An 11,831-nucleotide genomic window follows, 5' to 3' on the forward strand; every position below is an offset into this window, starting at 1 on the left:
CTTTGTTGCTTTATTTATTTTATTTTCTGATTAAATTTACTATAAAAATAGTTTTTTCCTGTTTTTTTGATTTGTTTTTTGCATTATTTATTTTCTTTTGTTTTTTGCTTTCATTTATAATTCTGTTTGCTTTTAGGTTAGCAAAATTATAAACTTTCTGTTAGTGCCATTAGTTTTAGAAAAATTATAAACTTTCTGTTAGTGCCATTAGTTTTAGAAAAATTATAAACTTTTTGTTAGTGCCATTAGTTTTCAAATTTGAATAGTTAAAATTTGAATTTTTTGAAAATTGTTTGAATCACAAGTTTGTGATTAACTTACTAAAAAATGAGAATAGATGAGCTTATAGAGAAAATTCAACCTAAATTCCTAGTAAATTTCTACGAATTTCAGATCAATTCACTATGAATTTAGGTTAAACTTTTCTCTATTAGGGCATCTATTTTCACTTTGAGAGGAGCTCAACAAGGCAGAGAGGGAAGGGCTTATAAACCGGTGTGAGCCCCCTTCGGTTGGCGAGGTGGGACTAAACTCTGCCCGCAACGAGGACCAACCCTTTAGTCCCGGTTTGTGGCACAAACCAGGACTAATGGTCATGGGCCAGGGGTGAGGACCAAAATTATAAACTTTCTGTTAGTGCCATTAGTTTTGGAAAGTTGAAAGTTGAAAGTTTGCATGGGCCAGGGACTAATGGTCATGGTATTACGAGGGCCGAACCATAAGACATGAAAGCATTTCAAATGAACTCTGAAAAAGTTGAAAGTTGGGATGGTATCATAATTTCACCCACATAGCATGTGCATGTACAAAACGGACAATGGTAGCATGTTCGTGTGTTACAAAGTTGCGGGAGAAAGTCTTCACTTTTTCTTCGCTTGTGTCATTTGCTTATTGCGCCGTAACCATGGATAATCTTCATTGTTTATCAGGATGCTTGGGTCAGCCTTGACATTGAAGGGAGGAATTTCATGAAACTTTTCATAATCTTCAGACATGTCTGTCTTGCCGTCCACTCCCAGGATGTCCCTTTTTCCTGAAAGAACTATGTGGCGCTTTGGCTCATCGTATGATGTATTCGCTTCCTTATCTTTTCTTTTTCTCAGTTTGGTAGACATGTCCTTCACATAGATAACCTGTGCCACATCATTGGCTAGGACGAACGGTTCATCAGTGTACCCAAGATTTTTCAGATCCACTGTTGTCATTCCGTACTGTGGGTCTACCTGTACCCCGCCGCCTAACAAATTGACCCATTTGCACTTAAACAAAGGGACCTTAAAATCAGGTCCGTAGTCAAGTTCCCATATGTCCACTATGTAACCATAATATGTGTCCTTTTCGCTCTCGGTTGCTGCATCAAAGCGGACACCACTGTTTTGGTTGGTGCTCTTTTGATCTTGGGCGATCGTGTAAAATGTATTCCCATTTATCTCGTATCCTTTGTAAGTCAATACAGTCAAAGATGGTCCCCTGGACAACAAGTACAACTCATCACAAACAGTGTTGTCACCTCTGAGACGTGTTTCCAACCAACTGCTGAAAGTCCTGATGTGTTCACATGTAATCCAGTCGTTGCACTGCTCCGGGTGTTTGGAGCGCAGACTGTTCTTGTGTTCATCGACATACGGGGTCACCAAGGTAGAGTTCTGTAGAACTGTGTAGTGTGCTTGAGACCAAGAATATTCGTCCCTGCATATTACTGAGTCTCTTCCAAGAGTGCCTTTTCCTGTCAGTCTCCCCTCATACCGTGATTTAGGGAGACATATCTTCTTAAGGCCAGGAATGAAGTCAACACAAAACCCGATAACATCCTCTGTTTGATGGCCCATGGAGATGCTTCCTTCTGGCCTAGCGCGGTTACGGACATATTTCTTTAGGACTCCCATGAACCTCTCAAAGGGGAACATATTGTGTACAAATACGGGCCCCGGGATGACAATCTCGTCGACTAGATGAACTAGGACGTGCGTCATGATATTGAAGAAGGATGGTGGGAACACCAGCTCGAAACTGACAAGACATTGCGCCACATCACTCCTTAGCCTTGGTACGATTTCTGGATCGATCACCTTCTAAGAGATTGTATTGAGGAATGCACATAGCTTCACAATGGCTAATCGGACGTTTTTCGGTAGAAGCCCCCTCAATGCTACCGGAAGCAGTTACGTCATAATCACGTGGCAGTCATGAGACTTTAGGTTCTGAAACTTTTTCTCTGGCATATTTATTATTTCCTTTATATTCGACGAGAAGCCAGTCGTGACCTTCATACTGAGCATGCATTCAAAGAAGATTTCTTTCTCTTCTTTCGTAAGAGCGTAGCTGGCAGGACCTTTATACTGCTTCGGAGGCATGCCGTCTTTTTCGTGCAAACATTGCAGGTCCTCCCGTGCCTCAGGTGTATCTTTTGTCTTCCCATACACACCCAAGAAGCCTAGCAGGTTCATGCAAAGGTTCTTCGTCACGTGCATCACGTCGATTGAGGAGCGGACCTCTAGGTCTTTCCAGTAGGGTAGGTCCCAAAATATAGATTTCTTCTTCCACATGGGTGCATGTCCCTCAGCGTCATTCGGAACAGCTAGTCCACCGGGACCCTTTCCAAAGATTACGTAGTGTAAATCATTGACCATAGCAAGCATGTGATCACCGGTGCGCATGGCGGGCTTCTTCCGGTGATCTGCCTCGCCTTTGAAATGCTTGCCTTTCTTTCCCGCCGTTTCTTGACGCTTTTCCCTCGCATCTCTCTCGCTCTCTCGCCTTCTTCCCGCCATTCTCTCCCTTTCTCCCGCCAAACCCCCTCCCGCTCGCCTTCCAGTCGTCGCCATGCCGCCGAAGAAGTACGCCATGCCGCGCGCGGCGGCAACCGCGACTGGCACCATGGCCCAGCCGAAGCAGAGGAAGCCGAGGGCGCCGCCATCGAAGCCACCGGGCCTGTCGAACGCCGAGTGGAGGGTGGAAGTTCAGCGACGCGAAGCAGTCACCGCCGACCGGCGGAACAGGGCCATAGCCAAGAAGGCCCGCGACAACGCGGCGCGCGCGGCGGCGTCTTCCTCATCGGTCGACCAGGCGGGGATGAATCCACCCGTCGTCAGCCATGCCCAGTACGCGCCCTGGGGACAGCAAGGCGTCGGATCTCCATGGGGTTCATCGTCGCCCGGCTACGCCGACGGCGACGCGCACGGTGGGTTCAACCCAAACGTGACCTTCCCTCATGGTCACCCCGCGACGCGCACGCCCTCGCCCGCCTTCGTCGGCGTGCAGTACCCTCCATACAACTACTCGCTGCCTGCCGCCTACGCGTCCACACCGACACCCCATCTCTACCGTGGACCGCTGCCCTTCTCGCACCTCGGCGACGGCGACGACACGGGAGCCGACATGGATGACATCATCGCGACAGGATCGACCGCGGCCGCCGCGTCTCCCGGGTTCGCCACCCAGGACGATGTAGTGGATCTCAGCGGCGACATGGAGGCCGAGCTCGGCTACGTCTACGGCGAGGACGCGCACGAAGCGCAGGAACCCGAGGAGGAGGAGGAGGAGCCGGCTCCTGTTCCGACGAAGGGGCGCCAGAAGAAGAAGAAGCGGGCGGCTAGATCAGGCGAACCGCGCATCAAGTGGACGTCCAAGGAGGAGGAATGCCTTGCCGAAGCATGGAAAGTCGTCTGCCTCGACCCGGCCACCGGCGCGAACTAGAGCTTGGAGACGTACTGGGACCGCATCAAGGCCGAGTTCGACGAGCGGAAGCTCGTCGACCCCTACTTCAAAGGCGTCTACATGCAGCGCGACTCCAAGGCGATGGCGAACCATTGGGGGCGTATCCAGTTGGCGTGCAACAAATGGCATGGAATCGTCGAGGAGGTCGCGGCTCGCCCGGAGAGCGGCGCCAGCGTTGAGGATCAGGTACGCACGCCGTTCGCCCGCATATCTTCGTCAGACCGTCGCCTGACGGAACCCGGCAGCCAGATTAACATCGGCCGGCAAGATTGCAAAAGAGATCAGAGATAACACGCGGTCAGGCCTCGGCTATGACTCCGGCGGGCGACGGTCAAGATCGGAAGCACAAGCGCGGGCGCCACAGCGGCGAATCCTCCTGTACCACCAGTGAGAATTCAACTCTGGCTCGATCGGACGTTGGGTCGTCAGCGTCGATACTAACCACATGAGCAGCGGCAGGCCGGCAGCAAGCGCTCAACCCGTTGAAGGGCATGACCAAGAGGAATCCAGTAGCAGAGCGCCAACAATTAGGGCTAAAGGCAAGTGGCAACTAGGTGAGTTATTTGATTTGGTATTGTATTCAAGTTTTTATTTACTTCTTTGATCTATAAAACATCAGTGTATATATTGCACATAACATTTATTCAAATATATGATACTTATCGTGTTTGATAGACCAAAGTAAATTTTAGCTTACGAGATGCCCGGACTTTGGCAATTCGCTGGCTCCGCCACTGACCTGATGTTGAGTTGATAAGGACTTGACTTGGATCTTTAATGGTGGTAGATGTTCGGAAGGATTAAATACTTATTTATTTATTTATTTATTTCCATCTCTTTCATTTCTACGCCTCTATCAAGTAGCCAATCCTAGCCGTCACCACGCGTTCCAATCACCGTTCCCTCCTCCTATGGCTGCCTCTCGGGAGACTGATCATGGAACAACTCTAGGCACTTGTCATGAAACAATCCAAATTTGGCAAAACAACTCTAGGCACTTTTTTATAAACAAGTGATTCTTGGCGGCAGAAAACTAGGCAACTTCATGAGAAGATTAATTTTTTGAATGAGTAGATCCTTTGATTATTCATTAATTTGATGTATTCATTTCTAGCTCTATTATGCTGCAATCATGCTAACTAAAATTCCTAGATATGACATTACACAACATCATTTCACAAGACAATACATGGATTGCGAAATCCTATATCACTTGTTTCTAGATTTAATATTTAACCATCATCATGCAACATCGTATCTGACGTCTTGACTCGCTCCCACTGCTCCGGCGCCATCCCCTTGGAAATCTCTGATAATACCCTGGCCATGTGTGTCTCATCTTCTTTTCTGCACTTGATTTCTATCGATTTCAGCTTCTTGCACCAAAAAACAGTTGGTGTAGTTGAGCCATGGCATTCCGAAGATGCCGTCTCCTTCCTCCTATTCGTCGTGATTGGGGGAGCTTCAAACTATGGTTGCACATGTGAGATTATTTGATTAGCTAGAGTGGCAACAAGCCTAGAAATTATTGAAGGAAACAAAGCAAGCATAGGTGTCATGCGTGCATGTTGCGTACCGTGCACCGGTGCAATGCAAGCTTTTCCAAGTTAGGTGTGTTTCTGAGGATGCTTGTCAACACCTGGTAATTGACTCCGACATCACATTCTTCTAGGTGCAAGTTTGTCAAGTTATTCAACACTGGGAATTCTTGGGATTCCTTCTGAAGCAATGCCTGAAACACACACACATAAAATATATACATATATATATATATATAATGAGATTGGCGATCGAGTGCATGCCTATGAATGCTTACTAGATCCTCGTATCATATGACCATAATATTTATGATAATTGTATAGCTAAAGGACATGTTTCTAAGTTTTGGAATAATTAAATTTCTAAATGTGGTCTTCAAATCTTGATCATGCGATGCTTACCATGGTGATGAACCCGTGTAGATGTAGGCTTACAACATTGTTAAGGAGGGCTAGGAAGCCACTCATGGATTCCAAAAACTTGAGCTTCTGGTTCTCCCAAGCTTGGTGAGCGGGCAGGTGGACGTCGGCGGCCGTGTCCGTGAGCCGGAGTGACGCCTCAGTAAGTGCCGGCAAGTGATACCGTGGGGCCAGCCCGAGTCCGGCTATGAATTCGAAGCTGCTCTCCCCGCCATACATGATGTCGAGGCGGAGGGAGGCGAGCCGGGGGGCCTCCAGCCCAGGAACGACGGCGGCAGTGAGGGCTGAAAGTGGGGCGATGACAGCGAGGCGCCTGAGCACGGGCGAGGCGAGGGAGACAAGGTGCATCATGCACCTCTCAGCGTGGAGCTCCTGGAGGGTCGGGCAGTACCGGCCGAGGTGCTGGAAGAAGCCGAAACTGATACTGGCGCCAACCAGCCGCAGGGTCGTCAAGCGGCTGGTGAAACCAGCGGCGCACGCCGACATGCCCCGCTGCTGCCAGAGTCCGTCGGCGGCGGCGTAGCTGAAGGGGTTTGGGGGCGGGAATGATACGTGTGGCTTCCAGGAGACCAGGCTGTGGCCGGCGTTGGTACCGTGGATGCTGACGGCGACCGGGAGGTGGCGGAGGCCACGTCGGATCCACCTGCTAGACGTGGCGGTGTCGCAGCTAACCACGTGCAGGCGAAAGGCGTCGAGCCGCGTCCCTGGCGGGATCGACGTCAACGCGTGGTCGACGAAGTCCTCGAAACGGTCCCAGGTCTGGCCGTCGCCGGCGAACTCTCGCTCGTCGATGTCGACGACGGGCACGCCGCGCCACAGGTTCCTCCACCGCCGCGACAGCACGCCGGTCTGCACGGCCTGCCGGAAGCCGAGCAAGGAGATTATGACTTGCAGGAGGCTGTCCGGCAGGTCACCAAGCCGGTCAGCGCCGTCGGCGACGTCCACGCAGCGGCGCTTGCAGTCGGCCATGAGGATCGGATCGGGTCAGGTCGCGTCGTCGCAGGGATTTAGTTGAATCGGATCAGAACAGAATTGCTTGGAATATTGCCGGCTGGTCCTCAAATAAAAAATCTGACGTTTGTTTGTCACGGCCGGCCTATGATCTGGCTATATGTTACTATAATAACATGGCCGAATCATGTCCTACTCGGACTAATCTAAACCTAATAAACAAATCAAAATAAAAAATACCCAATTTCTAGGCTACGTGTGCAAGAAGGAATCTCAACCAAAGCCACTATGTAGCACGTGCCGGTAGCAGGCATGACTTGACGCCTCCACATAAGACGCCGTGCGTAGCATCCGTCGAAGTCTTCACTTGTCAGCGACATGCACTGTCCGATGACTCCAAAAGAGACTCAAGTGTCACCTGCCGAGCCGCATGGAACCCGATCAGTTGATAGAGGGGACGACCCATACCGTCGCCGGCCCCAGAAGGCTATCATTGCCCATGTAGGCTGGCAGGAGGCTGTCCGGCAGGTCGCCAAACCGGCCAGCGACGTCGGTGTCGTCCATGCAGTAGTGCTTGCTGGCATTGTAGTCCATGAGGATCGGATCGGCTCGCATTGCGTCATCCGCTCGAGACGCTTCACGGTGACGGGATTGAGGTGGTCTTGTTGAGTTGAACCGGATCCGCAGGAACAGAAATTGTTGGAATCCCGCATAGCAATAGCGACTAGAAATTTCGGTTAGTTTAGTCTTAATTTTTTGTGAATCGGTATTGAACTTCGTGTAAGTAAGTTTTATGTACTTATTTGAACATAATTTGTGTTTGTGTGCATCAAATTTGTGTTTGTGCTGCTCAAAATTTTTTTACATTGCAAAATCTTGGAGATTGACTAGAAACTATAAAATTTTAGAGATGCAAAAGTGCTCATCTAAAGATTACTCGGCCGTTTACTCCTATAAAATTTAGGGGATCAGCTCGAGTTATCCTTACGGTGACCACATTTCCATCGTTTCAGTCTTGAGAGCATCTATAGCTTGCTTTCTCAAATCCTCCTCAAACACGAATGCGCTCGGTCAGTGATCAGATAGGAGAAAGAAGAAAAAAGTGATCCAACCGAACCCCTCATACCATTCCTATACATCTAGGTTGTCCACGAACTCTCATATTGAGACTAAATGTATGGAGGACATAAGGGCTCGCTGAATCTCCCGGTCAGTCCGTCGCATAGGATATGACCGACCCCAGACCATCTTTTCTGGTATTATTATTATTATTATTATTATTATTATTATTATTTTTCTTCCTCTTTCTTCATCTTCATCAATCACATGCAAATGATCGGACATGAACATATGAAAAAGAAATGGCGAGTATGGTTAAATGCAGAAACAAATAGGGACTCAAAATGGACGGACATGTCCGGGCGCGTCTGCATGCGTTTAGCGGGTGGATTTCCTATGTCTCTAGGCGACACCTATTGATGGCTTTAGTTATCCAAAACAGGGGAAAGCAGAGTAAAGAACTAGTAATATGGCAGTTGAGTACTAGCATACAATTGTCCGGTTCCTAGCTAAAAGTAGCTCTTGTGCATACAAATACAATCGTCGCCGTCATCGTCGGAGTTTGCTTCTTTGTCCGTCGCTTAAAACTGCAACTTAACAGTGTGAACCCATACCATATATGAGATATTTATGTGCCTGCCTTGATTTCCTGTGTTTGAATCAGAGTATCAGACAGCTGCTGCATGCTATTTATTTTGTGTAATGCTCCATTGTTGTTTCATTGTTGCCATTTATAAGTTTCTTTCTGCATACACGTACGTAGGTGGTGGTGTGCTCGCACATCACATCAATTGGACTGGCGCCGATCAGGATTTGTTGGCAAACTTAGGAAGCAGCTTTCGCGTACCTTCTTGGCTTGTGACTTTGATGGTTCTAAAAAAGAGGTCAAGGACTCTGTTAGCACAAAGTTCAGACAATGATGCCAAGGGGGTCGATGATGCGAAAGCCGAGCTCAAGGACATTGTACTGTGCCTGCAGGACCCAAAGCATTTTGGCGATTGTGCATACACCACGCAGTTGACGATGCTGGGGAGCACCAGATGGAGCGCCTCGCACCCACTGGCGGCGCTGTAGCTTGATTACAGGCAAACACTGCATACTTGTTTCACTCCAATATCTCATACAAGATGTATGTATGTACATTGCTAATTAATAATCCACCGATGCAGGAATTGTTTTCACTTTTCAGACAAGTAATAATCAAGTCTAGCTACTAGCTAGAGGACTACATGCTTCAATCTAAAGCTATGCCTTATGGTGGAGGAAGGAAGACGCCTCTTATGATGGATGGACATGGACTAGATATATATACCAGCGAGCGAAATGCCTAGATCATCCGAAAGCCATGCATCTAGTCATGCGATTGGTTCATGATATCCATTGCTTCGCTTTCTCCTCACATGAAGAACTTGTGACATTCCTTCCTCCTCCATGTATTCCTTCTCTATCTCAGGGCATGAGTCCGTGTAGATGAATCTAAGCAACACCCTGAACACATTTGCTCCCATGTCTTTGATGTGTATTACACCGGATGTATTATTGCCCTCCTTCATCATGGGACCAAAGAATTGTGACATGAATACTTTGGACCGGGCTGCAAGCACACAACGATGTGCAGTGAATGTCTCGCCACTAACCTCGAATGTCACATCAGCTCCCACCTTGGTTTGAAGGAGAATGCTAAAATGTTGGTCTAGGTCAGGTAGGAGCACTTTGGTGTCGTGGCCACTGGCATCTTCGGAATTGGGATCCTTGCGAACCATTACGTCAAATCGGATAGTGAAAGAATCACCCTTTAGATGTGCCGATCGTTCAAGGGCATCTCTTGTCAAAAACTTGTTGTTGCCCCAGGCAATTTCACCGTCGAACCTGTGAACTTTATTAGTTGCACAAATGTACATCAGCGTCTGCCTCTCAACCTGGTCGACGAGACTAAAATGGATCCTGGCATCCACTTTGTCTTGGTCGTCGAAAAGGGATACAAAGAGAGAGATGTAGTTGAGCCGTTAGGGTAGTAGTCGATTAACCACTCATAGCCTCCTACTACGAAAGGACCAGCACTGATGCTCTCGCCCATGGACAGCAACTCTTTGGTGCGCGAGTAGCACTGAATCATGAACAGATGGTGGCCACTGTCCGTGCCGGGGTCGACGGCCGACGTGTTGCAACTCCTAGTTAGTAGTCCATCTGTGTGATAGGCCTGGTCCGTCCAATTAAATTGCGATCGTGGAGTGTGCAGGAAAATAGACAGTCTTATTTTGTTTAGTCCCACATTGAGTGGCTGTGCTCATACTTGTGTGATTCCTAGATACTTGTTTCACTCCAATACTTGTGTGATTCCTAGATACTTGTGCAGGAAAATAGACAGGATTACAAGCAAACACTCATACTTGTCTCATACTACAAGATGTATGTAATGTTGCTAATTAATAATCCACCGATGCAGGCATTGCTATATAGCTAGATGGCTATTACACCCGATATTTCTATGATTCAGAACTGCTGGAATCGTGGCCTCCAGCTCGAGTGTCTCTCTTCTGACATTCATTTCTGTGGTGCTTGCTGGATGAAGCATTTACATGTAGGGGTTCTTGCGATGGGTTGATAATCTTCAATTTCTTTTGGAAGATGATGCTCTTCGTATAAATGAGAAGGCAATGGTTCTTGTTATCTTGTTCACTTCACCATTTCTTTTGTAAGATGATGCACTTCGCTGTCTTTCACTTCACCGTTTCCAGCTGCATTTCTCTTAGATGAAGCATCAGACATCAACACTGATTTGGTGGCGCCGGTCATTATGACCGGGGCTTAAGGCAAACAATAGAATCCATGAAAAAGTTCATCAATTTTGGAAAACAATCACGCATTTCAAAAAATTCATCAATATTTAAAAAAGTACATGGATTCAGAAAAAAGGAAAGTTTAATAGTTTTTAAAAAGTTAATCAAATTTGAAAAATGTTCATGGAATTCGAAAAAAAGCTTGTGAAGTTGAAAATGTTCACAACCTAAATTTCATGCATTTGAAAGGTTAGAAAAATTGAAAAGAAAATAATCATGAAAATTATAATTAAAAGGCAAAAAGGAATAAAGAATAAAACCCGGCCCAAAACACTCCCAAAACAAACACACGCAAAAATCGGCCGGGAAGAGAATGCACTACAACTACAGTCCTAAATACTGAACGTAGGTCCTCGAACTATTTCAGGGGTGTCACATAGGTTCTCGAACTATGAAAATTGCTATCCAGGTCCTCAAAGTGCAGTTAGTGTGTCATCCAGGTCCAAAATCTCCCCTACCCGCCCTAACCGGCCAGTTGGCGGTGTTAAACGTGAATGGCGTACAGTTCTGGACATCATTTCTGTGCATGATGAACAGAAAAAAAACATATTAAAAAATCTGAAATTCTTTGGCATCGAAGATAACCTGGTGCATGAACAGTAAAATGTTCATTAATTCCAAAACTGTTTGCCAACAATGAATTTGGAAAAAATATTCATCGCTTTAATGAAATGTTTGCGACTTTAAAAAAATGGTCGCGAACAATGAATTTGGAGAAAATATTCGCGACTTTAATAAAATGTTCGTGACTTTACAAAATGTTCGCGGACGACGAATTTGCAAAAAATATTTGCGACTTTAATAAAATGTTTGTGACTTTAATAAAATGTTCGCGAACGATGAATTTGGGAAAAATATACGTGACCTTAGAAAAATATTCGCGAACGGTGAATTTGGAAAAAATATTTGCTACTTCAAAAAAATGTTCGCGAACGATGAATTTGGGAAAAATATTCGTGACTTTAATAAAAAGTTTGTTAACATTGTTTTAAAGTCGCGAACATTTTTTTAAAGTCACGAACATTTTTTCCCTACCCGCGAACAATATTTGTAGTTCGCGAAGATATTTTAAAATTTATTGTTTGTGAACATTTTTCTAAAGTCAAGAATAACTTTTCCATATTCGCGAACATTTGTTTGAATTAATGAACATTTTTATTGTTCACGCACCAATGTATCTTCGATGCCAAAGAATTTCATTTTTTATATATTTTTTGATTTTACTGTTCATCACATACAGAAATAATGTTTGAACTAGAACGCTATTTTAGTGTTCACGGTTTACTATTTAGTGTTCACGGTTAAC

At 46.3% G+C, this 11,831-nt stretch overlaps 1 pseudogene; it reads right to left on the bottom strand.

Annotated features, from left to right (window-relative positions):
* Window positions 1-9,040: 9,040 nt before the first annotated feature.
* Window positions 9,041-10,481, bottom strand: LOC119316210 (annotated as a pseudogene).
* Window positions 10,482-11,831: the final 1,350 nt, after the last annotated feature.

This window comes from Triticum dicoccoides, chromosome 6A, assembly GCF_002162155.2.
Source record: "Triticum dicoccoides isolate Atlit2015 ecotype Zavitan chromosome 6A, WEW_v2.0, whole genome shotgun sequence".
NCBI classification, from domain to species: Eukaryota; Viridiplantae; Streptophyta; class Magnoliopsida; order Poales; family Poaceae; genus Triticum; species Triticum dicoccoides.